The sequence below is a fragment of the Danio rerio genome, chromosome 2 (genome assembly GCF_049306965.1).
Source record: "Danio rerio strain Tuebingen ecotype United States chromosome 2, GRCz12tu, whole genome shotgun sequence".
NCBI classification, from domain to species: domain Eukaryota; kingdom Metazoa; phylum Chordata; class Actinopteri; order Cypriniformes; family Danionidae; genus Danio; species Danio rerio.
The window spans coordinates 8819008-8830363 of NC_133177.1; the positions used below are offsets into that span (position 1 = coordinate 8819008).

Consider the following 11356-nt stretch of genomic DNA (forward strand, 5'->3'; position numbering starts at 1 on the left):
ACCAGAGCACTAGGAGGAAACTCACGTGAACGCAGGGAGAACATGCAAACTCCACACAGAAACACCAACTGAGCCGAGGTTCGAACCAGCGAGCTTCTTGCTGTGAGGCGACAGCACTACCTACTGCGCCACTGCGTCGCCCTGGTTGAAAGTAATAATAATAAAAAAGAATTAAACTGAATGTTTAGGTGAGGAATTTCTAAACTACACTGTAAAAAATATCCTGGTTGCCTTACATTTTTTATGCTGAATCAAGGTAACCATTATGAGTCAATTGAACTTACTGTCACACCTGCTGCAGTGCCCTCTTGCACACTAGGGCTGTTTCTCAATATGCGTTCTTCAGCGGTCTTGCGTCCTCGTGTTCTCGTGAAACGTCATCATCAGCTGTTTAAGTTCAGTTCCAATACTCAAGACCGCAAGTACGGAGGACGCGGGAAACTTCCCGGATGTGATCTTGATATCGAGGACGCACCGATGCAGACTTGAGCACCGAACTCGCTCTGGAAGTCCCAGAAGTCATTGCGACTGGAGGTGGGAAGCGCTGCATTTTATTTAGATTCATTATTAAAGTTTGGAGATATCACTTATTTACCTCAGGAGTTTCCCTAAATGAAACGGTGAAAGTAAACATTAACATGAACATCTTAATAAAGGAATAAACACATTAAGGGTTGTTTGTTTGCTGAAATTCGTATTAAAATCTGTTTTATTTATATTGTGCAACATATATTTCTAATGTTTTTATGCAAAGTATATATTTTGAAAAGGGGAAAAACAATAAATCGTTGTATGAGTGCTGTAAGGTTTAAATAATTTCCATTTAAAACACGTGAAGGTCACATGACCATCAGGAAGAACGCAGCATCCCATTTCTCAAAGGACGCGTTCTCTGCCCTCGCGGTCTCCTGAGTTCGTTCTTCCGAGGACACCTGGCAAGACCGCACTCTACAAGAACGCAAGTCCATTCTCTGCGTTCTTGGAATTGAGAAACAGCCTAGGTCTTGTTTTGGTTGTTTTCATTTCCTGTATGCCTGCTCACATGATCACTCCTTGTTTCCAGCTGTTCCTTGTTGTCTAATTGGTTCTGTCTTTTATAAGCCCTGTCATGTTGTGTTTAGTTTGCCTTTGGATTTTACTTTGCTCTGTCCTGTTTTGCTCTGTCCTGCTTTATTTTGTTCTCCAGTTCCTCATGTTAGGTTCGGTTTGTTTGTTCACTTTTAGTATTGTCTCGATGTTTTTGGATCCTCGTTAAGATTTAGTTTGATTTACCTTAGTGCTTTTAGTTTTTGCACTTGCGTTTGTTTTGTCAGTTTTTGTGCTTTGCCTGTTATTTGGATCTTCTTTGTTTACTTAATATATTAAACTATATTTTGCTGCATTTGGATCTACTCCTTGTTTTTGTAATACCTCATCGTGACACATTATGTTAAACTGGCTTTAAACAGCTTGCATAACTTGTAGAATTGAGTCAGAACATGATTAACTTAGTAAAATAAGTTATTATGAACTAAAAACTTATGATGTCATGACTAAGTGATCATATATTTTTTACAGTGTACCAAGATTATGTTGACAGATCATGAATTATGATTTATTTATGTCTGTTTGTTTTTGGTGCCTAAAGCAAAACAATGCAGAGACTGTTAGGATTATAAAAGATGCACAATCTCAAATGCTGTGCAGTCTTGGGAAATCAAGTCTTAGGAACAGAAACTGAACCCAGCCGTAGACTCTGGGGCTCAATAGAGCACTCTAATGTTATTTTCTCTGAAATTCTCCTTTGTCTCTCCATCAGGTTTTTAGATCTAGAATGACAGAAAGAAATGACCTTGATATAACCAATAGTATCTGGATGCAGCCTTTATGATGCAAGCTGAGACTGCATCACTCAGCAATGCAATGTCAGACACAATGCACTCAGATGGAGCTAGTGACGGGTAGGGTTAGGGGTGGGGTTAGGTGAGCCCATTAAAAAGCATTGGATGCAGCCCAGATTGCACTGCACCAGGTCTGCAGCCAGACCCATCTCGATATAACAGCTTGATTCAGATTGTCAGGATCCAGCCCTTACAGCCCTGTCACTCCTGTCTGTTTTTAATGTCTATTTGTTTGTTTTGTGTATTAGCACATGGTTGTCTCTTTTGTTGTGTTGGCCATGTGCTCCCCTTGTCCTGCCTCCTTGTTTTCATATGCCTCGCCTCCTTGTTTAGTCCTTGTTTGTCTAATTATGTACACCAGTTCATTTTCCACTTGTCTTTGCCGGTTCGTCATACTATCTTTCGTGTGCATGTCTAGCTCATCTTGTTTAGTGCATGATAGAGTTTTTTTTTTTTTTTCAATATAGTCTAGTTTTGTTTCTTTTGTCCAGTCCTAGTCTAGTACAAGTCTTTTCGATCTTTTTCTTGAATTAATTTATCCTTTTGATTTTTTTTTCTTCTTTCAGCAAGGTCGCTGTCATTTTTTATTTCATTTCTGTTTGCAACTCAAGACTAATTTCAAGTTTTCATTTTGCCATTTTTGTGATCCTTAGCCCCAGTCTAGCCCTAGTCTTTTGTTACTTTTTTTAATACCTGTTCCTGTGCTTTGCTTTCTGTTTTATTTCTAGTTATAGCTTATTTTAAATATTTCTTATATTTGCTTAGTTCTAGTTTGTTTTTTGCTTGCTCTTCTTTTTAAAATTTCTTGTTTCCCCATCCGTCTAGTCCTGTTGTGTTGCTTGTGTCACTTGCCTTCTTAGTCGTTGCTGGTTGTGGATCCTTTTCCTTGATGATCCATTTGTTTGCCACCCCTGTCCCTAACCAGAGGTTTGGCTAGCTACCTATTGACTGCTTGGCCTTAAGTTTGTAATTCCCCTTTTCTGACCAGCCTGTTACCCCTTCAAGACACTCCCCTCTGTATTATCCTAAAGTTCTGAGTCTCCTCCCCTCACCAGCCTCTTCTCCTGCCATCACCCTGCACTATTGACTTTCCTTCTGCGTTGCCCTGTTCACCTCCTGTAAATAAACCTTGTGTTCTCCTGTCAATTCTGCGTTTGGGTCCTCCTTGCCAACCGTTACAAAGATACCAAATGTAAAATGCTACAAAAAATGTTGTATACTGTTATGATCGCATTGTGAGTGTTGGGTAAGTTAGAATATTATAATTAATTATTAATTGCATACTTATATCTGTATTTAAATTACTCTTCTAAGTACTTTATCTGAAAAGTAACTTGTTTACCCAATAAGTAATTTAATTACTTGAATAAATAAATCTTGTGTAGATAAACAACAAAAATTTCTCACTTCACAATAGACACTGTTTCATGGGCAGGGCTTCTGTCTGCCAGATGACTAAACGTCCAACATTGATTTTTATTGAAATAGTAGCTGTGCTTTATGTGCTTTAGAAAGGCAGCATAGATTTGTTCAGCATCATGTCTGAGTCCACTAGATCCTTTCAGATGTGCATCCAGCTCCTTGAATTCATCAACTCCTCCAGAAACTATACCTGGGTGATGGAAGCTTTCAGCGTTGCTTCATACTGAGCTGTTGTTCGGAGTCGACAAAAGGATTTCCCCTCGGGACACCAACAACAGGCACTCTGTCATAACCACTAACCTACAAGAGCAAGCTCATGATTGGTTAACTGTGCAAATGACTGCTGAAGTTCAGAGTTTCATTAAACGTGCAAACCGCTCAACTCGCACCGCATCATTCGGCTACAGGATGTCTACTCGCCTCTTTGCATTGACTTAACGTGTAAATCACTTGCGCTTGATGCTTCATTCGTGTCTGGTTTGAACACATCATTAGACTCCTGAATCAATATTTTACCATTGTTTTTTATATAGAAAGAGTTACTCTGCTTCTCAGAATTGACTTATATAGAACTGTTAAATGTATGTACAGTATGTACGTAGGTTTAATTAAAATATATAATAATGAATGGTAATAACTTACTGAATGATTGGAAAATGAAAAAAATATCCAGTGAGCGGCAGTCCTGTGGGCACACAGAGTAGAATGGCCAGACTGGTTCAAGCTGATAGAAAGGCAACAGTAACTCAAATAACCACTTGTTACAACAGAGGTATGAAGAAGAGCATCAGTGAATGCACAACACGTCCAACCTTGAGGCGGATGGGCTACAGCAGCAGAAGACACTTCTGTCAGCTAAGAACAGAAGACTGAGGCTACAATTCGCACAGCCTCACCAAAATTGGACAATAGAAGATTGGCAAAACGTTGCCTGGTCTGGTGAGTCTCTATTTCTGCTGCGACATTCCGATGGTAGGGTCAGAATTTGGGATTAACAACATGAAAGCATGAAACCATCCTGCCTTGTATCAACAGTTCAGACTGGTGGTGTTGTAATGTTGTGGGGGTTTTTTTCTTGGAACACTTTGGGTCCATTAGTACCAATTGAGCACCGTGTCAATGCCACAGCCTAGGTATTGTTGCTGACCATATCCATCCCTTTATAACCAGAGGTTACCCATCTTCTGATGGCTATTTCCAGCACGATAACCCATCATGTCACAAGTGCGAATCATCTCAGACTGATTCCTTGAACATGACAAAGAGTTTACTGTACTCAAATGGCCTCGACAATCACCAGATCTCAATCTAATAGAGCACTTTTGGGATGTGGTGGAACGGGAGATTCGCATAATGGATGTGCAGCCGACAAATCTGCAGCAACTCCGACATGTTATCTTGTCAATATGGGCTAAAACTCAGAGAAATATTTCTAGTACCTTGTTGAATCTATGGCATGAAGAATTAAGGCAGTTCCTAATAAAGTGGCTGATTGTATACAGTATATGTAAAGTTTTTTTTTTTTTTTTTTTTTTTCCACAATGATGCCTCTTGTACATTGTCTTATTATCTTTCTTGAGAAGCCTGTGTCAGTTTTGGTCAAAAATAATAATAAAAATAAAAGTAAATTTAAATCGGAATTTGCTAGGGGTACGAATAATTTCAGGCTTGACTGTTTATAGTAAATTTTTTTATTGTCTGAATGCATAATGAAACAATCATATGTAAGTTCACCAAGATTTAGTCTCAGCAGATTGTATTGTATGACCAAACTGTTCAACAACATAATAAACAATACAATGTAAAAAGTATGCTGCATTCTAATCCTAATCCGCTCAACAGTAATCAGCGAGTTGGAGTGTGTTTGACCTATAAGGAGCTTGTCTTTAAAAAGGAGAGTACAAGAATTAAATGTAAGAAAACAGATTAGACTAGGACATGATTTTAATGCAAAATCTGTGGGATTACGCATGGTGAAAATGTAAGTCGTTTTAAGATTTGACTCTAGTGTGTCATCTTAGGGTGTTCACGCATTTATGTTTTGTTTAATGCATACTGGAACAAATGCTAAGAATATATAATGTTCTCAAAGCCATGGTTATATTTTTCATCACTGCCTAATCCAGTGGAAGCTTGCATGAAAAAATTATATTGACTGACAATAGTTCAAGAAGGATCACATTTTGAATTTGAATCATTATTATTTGGATAGGGCGGCACAGTGGCTCAGTGGTTAGCACTGTTGCCGCACAGCAAAAAGGTTGCTGGTTCGAGTCCTGGCTGGGCCAGTTGGCATTTCTGTGCGGAGTTTGAATGTTCTACTCATGTTTGCTTAAGTTTTCTCCGGGTGCTCAAGTTTCCCCGACAGTCCAAAGACATGTGCTATAGGAAAATTGGATTAACTAAATTGGCCATAGTGTATGAGTCTGTGTGAATGTGTATGGGCGTTTCCCAGTACTTGTGGCTGGAAGGGCATCCGCTGCATGAAACATATGCTGGAATGGTTGGCAGTTCATTCCACTGTGGTGACCACTGAAATAGGGACTAAGCCGAAGGAAAAGGAATGAATTAATTGTTTGGATATCCTTTGACAATTCTGCAATGCTGAAACAACATGCAGTGAATAAAGACTAAATGAAGAGATGTTCTGTCCAGTACTGGTTTCCAAACATGGTAATAGATAAAGGAAAGCTTCTTTTAACTGTAGCCCTGGAGAGATCCCAATGTCAATATTTAGCAAATTTTGCAAGCTTTTCATTCCGCCTCCCAGGACTCCTGCCCAAACAGATCTCTTGCCATAAGCTCGACTTCCCTCAATTGAATTAAATAATCTCTCTTTTCCAGCTCTTTTAACATCACCAAAAAGAGAAATCTATAATTACAAATTACAAAGAATAACACAAAGGGCTCTATTTTATCGATATAGGTGCAAAGTTTAAAGCGTAGGGCGCAAAAGCATTAGGAGCATGTCCGAATCCACTTTTGCTATTTTAAGAACGGAAAAAATATGCTCTGGGCCCTGGCGCATGGTCTAAAACAGTTGTACTTATTCTCTTAAAGAGTTATGGGTGTGTTTTGAGCATAACATGCATTAATCAGTCTCATCTCCCATTCGCTTTAAAAGTCAGTTGCATCACGCCATGGCGCATTTGGTATTTACGTGGCGCACTTTGTAGGTGGAAAAACTGGACGCTTCACTAGCAAGAAAACAGGTTAACAGATCATCTGCAGCATGAGGATAAACAACGAGCCTCCTCCATTCGGCCTCTCTACTTTCTCTTTACTTTAACTCTTCACTTTACTCCTTTACTTTTGTGGATAAAGAAATAGTGTTGAACGCACTCCACTAAAGGCATCCATTAGCCTACATATTTGATTTCATTTGTTAAGCAAAGATTTGTTTCAAAACTATTGCTAAATTCAGTTCTAATTTCCAGCAAACGAATAAACTAACAATAATAACGAAGTGTGGTCAAAAAACTGAGTTATATCCAAACACACATCCTATTCTTAAGCCTTATATGGTGACGTATAACCCGACAGGTGGACGAATCTAAACTTGTTTTTATTTAAACAAATATAAATATGCATATAATAAAACAAATTACTGATAATAATAATAATAATATTATAAACCTGCAAATTGTTATAAATAAACCTGAAAAAGCCCTCTGACATGAAGACAAAATAGCAGTGTTTTTTAAATATTTTTAAAGATAATATAACTTTTTGTAACATTTTAATCATTAAATGTATTTCATATGTAAAGATATTTGCATATTTCTGTACATCCTGTGTGTATTAAGCAATGTGTAATCGTTTGAACCCACATAGGCACATAACTAACGCGCTCTGCACTGGACTTTAGACCAGCTTTTAGTAGGTCAATGGCATAGTATATTTAAGTTCTTCAAAATAGCAACGCGCCAACCATGTGCCTGTCACGACACTAGACGAAAAGGATCCAATTGCAAGTGTTTAATAAAAGGAAAAATGTAACAAAGGATACCACTGGAGTGAACTGGAGACAAGAAAGTTCAAAACAAGACCACAATGCTCACAATGAAGATTTCAATGAACAACGAAGGATTCTGGAAAACAACAGACAGAAACAAGACAAACAGCGGACTGATAACCAGAACATACCACATGAGGAAATATATAGCCAGTCAAATTATGACCAGCTGGAAGATGATTAAGTCAGCTGATGACATCAGCTGATCCTATAGCACGCTGTCAACACAAAAGGTAAACAAACACGCACCCTCCCACATGACAACACACAAGGCAACATACGTAACATACAGGAGGAACACACAGATCCATAAACAGTGACAGTGCCTTAACCTATATTTTAATAAAAGCACTCCCATGAGTCAACAAAGTGACTCAAATGGATTGGCTACTTAGGGTGCTTTCACACCTACACTTTTGTTTCGGAACGGATCTCGTTTGCCCAGTTAGCTCGAGTAGCAGTTAGTTCGATTGGCATATGTGAACAGGGCAATCGCGCTCTGTTCCGCGCCAAAGTAATCGCTCCGAGATCGCTTGAATGAGGTGGTCTCGGCTCGATTGAAACGAACCCTGGAGCGGTTCGATTGCAGTGAGAAAGCGATCCGATCCGAGCGCGGTTATATCACAGTGTTTTATGGATATGCAACACATTCTCACTCCCAACTCGTCATATACTGACGCTTGGTCAGGAACCCTCGGCGTCAGTTATTGACGCACAGGGTACCCCTTTAGCGTCATATTTAGACGTGCAGGGATTCCCTATAGAATCTGTGCATGAGCCTGAGGCGTCATATGGAGACGCTGGAGGCTCGTATAATTACCAATAGATGTCAACGCAATTTTTAAAACCTGATTTACGCCTATTATCTTAGTTTTCTTATTTTAAAAATATGTAATTTTTATTTTGTTCATGAAAAGCGTCTGTAAACGGGGTCGAAACTACTGTATGAATAAACTTCGGCCCACGTGACATCCCTTCACGGTGAGTTTAACGCCGCTCTGCTATTGGTCAAACTGCATCAGCGGTGAGTTCTCAGATGAGTTCAACTGTCAACATTAAATATTACGTTAATGCTGCATAATATATTTTTATTGGAGATTAGTTGGTGTTTATAAATATGTTATCATTTACTTTATATTTAATGAGTGAAAATATATTCGGTTGTCCAGTTTAGGGTAACTATGCCTAATAAATTTAATTAAAAAATAAAAGTTGGAGTCATTGTATGTGGCGATCTATTTTTTACAGTCTATGCTCGCTATCCCAAGGTTCATTGCGATCCCAAGGTTCACTGCGGTTTTCCACAAGGTAAGTAAAAAGTAAACAAATAAACACGATTTGTTGATAAAGCATGTACTGTGAACTAGCGACGTTATCTAATTACATCAAGTTCATTTATTAAAAACATATTTTTCTCACATATAACGTTGGTCATGCATTAGAACAATATATACATTTTAAGATAAGGAACAGTGTAACCAGATTGTTGTTTTCCACAATAGAATTCGTGCAAAATCTATATATAATATGCAATATGCAACTCTAATAATACAAATGTATTCGTAATTGTTTCAATATTAAAGAACATCAAGTGTTTCCAAAGGCTTATTGTAAAAACAATTATTTTCCATGCCTTAAAACACACACACACACACACACACACACACACACACACACACACACATATATATATATATATATATATATATATATATATATATATATATATATATATATAGCATAACAAAAGCTCAAGTATAACTTAAGCTGATGTGTCACACAATGAATATCATACACTATTACCAGTACAATTTGGCCTTTACCAATTTATTTAATAAAAGAAAGAATCTATCATCTCTAAATTGGGGTAAAGAGGCACAACAAGCTGTCTTCTTTTCAAATATTATGTCAGTCAGGATGGTAATGGTAAAATTCAAGGATTACCTTGCACCTTCTCAGAAATTTACCATTGATCAAATGTATTACAAGTGGCTGGATTGTTTTTAACACAAGCAACGTTTTTTTAAATCATTATCTTAAACAGATTAAGGCTCATTTTGGACTACATTAACATTACTTTACAACTGCTTAATGCAGTACTGATGTATCTAGTAGTTTAGTGGGTTTAACTAATGTCACATCTGTTTTTATTCATTTCAGATGCAGAAACTTTTGACATATGAATTCATCTTGACTAAGGGTAATGTTTTTGTTCAGAATTAATCATTATTTAAAATCATTGTATTTTCTTTGTTATTATGTACAGATTTTAAAAGAATGTACTTTCTTTTAATAAAGAACTCTTCACAGCACTGCAGCTAAACAGTCACAACCTCACAGAGCTGCACAACTGCCCCACTCAGATCAGTGTTGAAGCTGGAACCTCATCTTGTGTACAGCAAAGGCAGAGCTGAAAATTCACTGTTTGTCTTGTATTGTGTGGTAAGTCATAGTTTTATTAATTTTTTTATTTTATTGCAACACTAAGTAGTCCATTCTGTGGCCAATATGATATAAAGGGCCTAAAATGGGACTGATGTGATCATTGTTTTGATTTCTAGATAAGTACTCATGGGGCTACACATGCAGCTGAAGTTAGCTTCATTGAGTAGGACATTTCTTTCAGTATACTCTTAAAGAGATTCACCCAAAAATGAAGATTCTGTCATTATTGACTCATCCTTCACTTGTTCCAAATATGTCTGACTTGCTTACTTCAGTTAAACACAAAAAAATTATATTTTAAAGAAAGATGAAAACCTGCAAACATTAACTTCCATAGTATTTGTTTTTTCCTACTATGTATGTCAATGTTTTCAGCTTTCCAGCTTTCTTCAAAAAACTTCCTTCATGTTCAACACAAAGTAACTTGGAAGTTTTTAAAAAAGGTTTACAACCACTTAAAGGAGAGTAAATAGTGAACTATTCCTTTAACCCAATCTAGTTGACTTTACTAGAAAATTGTATAGAAACCCAGTGGCTTAAACCCCTTACATTTTATACAAGGTACAACTTAACAGCCATACTTGAATTAAAATATTACTGTAAGTTCAAGAAGATTGTAAAGGTTCTAGGTTAATTTAAAGTGGGCTGTTTAGTTTCACCTTGTGTAAAAACATAAAGGATTTAAGGCAACATGTTTCGATGCAGTTTTCTAATAAAGTCAACTAGTTTGGGTTAAGAGTGTAATGGGTTACAGTAATAGCAGTGAATCATGCAGGCATAAAATAAATGTTTAGCCATGTAAAGCAATAAGCTTGTTATAATTTAGAAATATTTTTAGGGTGGAGCACAGTATGCTGTTGTAGTTTTCATATAATTGATGAGTCAAACATGAGATGTGTTTTAAATTGCAAGACGTGAATTAACAATATGTTCATCAAGATTCAAATCTTGCATCTTATATTTTTTAAGGTTGTGGCCCAATAATACCCATATTCTGCTATTTAAAAAATCATGCTGGAATTTGTGTCAGCATTCCCTTCAATGAAAACTACAACAGTGGACATCAGTGGTGATAAAAATGTATGAGAAGGATAAGGGTGTTCATAATGAGAAGTGCAGTCACTATCCTGATCTCTGAGTTTGTAGAACTGACAGATCTGCTTGGAATAAATGGAAACATGCTGGAAATGTTTAACCTATTATACAGTTAATTCAAGAGTGCCAGGTTTAATGACACTTTACATATATAAATAAATATCACTGAACTTTCTAAATGAAACCTAACACTCATTCTTTGTTCAGTAATGATGTTGTGCACTTCTAATACTTTACAGTGGCAAAACCTGGAATAACACATGGGAGCCCTCCAGGAATTCCTGACACTTTACGCCCAAGTCTCCTCATGCTAACCGGATTGCAATATGACAGTCTAGTCAGCATAAACACCTGGACTCACCAAGCACACTTTGGTTCTCAGTGTTTTGTAAAAATAGTTTTTGCTATTCTTCAGTAAATACTTGAATATGTTTTGAACTTATTCTACTTTTGATGTTTAAGTTCAGAAAGTTGTTATTATAAACATAATTTGCATTTG

General features: G+C 37.1%; 1 long non-coding RNA gene across 1 annotated transcript; it reads left to right on the top strand.

Annotated features, from left to right (window-relative positions):
* The first annotated feature begins 8214 nt into the window (after positions 1–8214).
* LOC137487668 (uncharacterized) lies at positions 8215–11356 on the top strand. Its single transcript, XR_011006338.2, has 5 exons — positions 8215–8298; positions 8566–8625; positions 9478–9517; positions 9616–9759; positions 11097–11356. It is a non-coding gene; the product is annotated as an uncharacterized lncRNA (long non-coding RNA).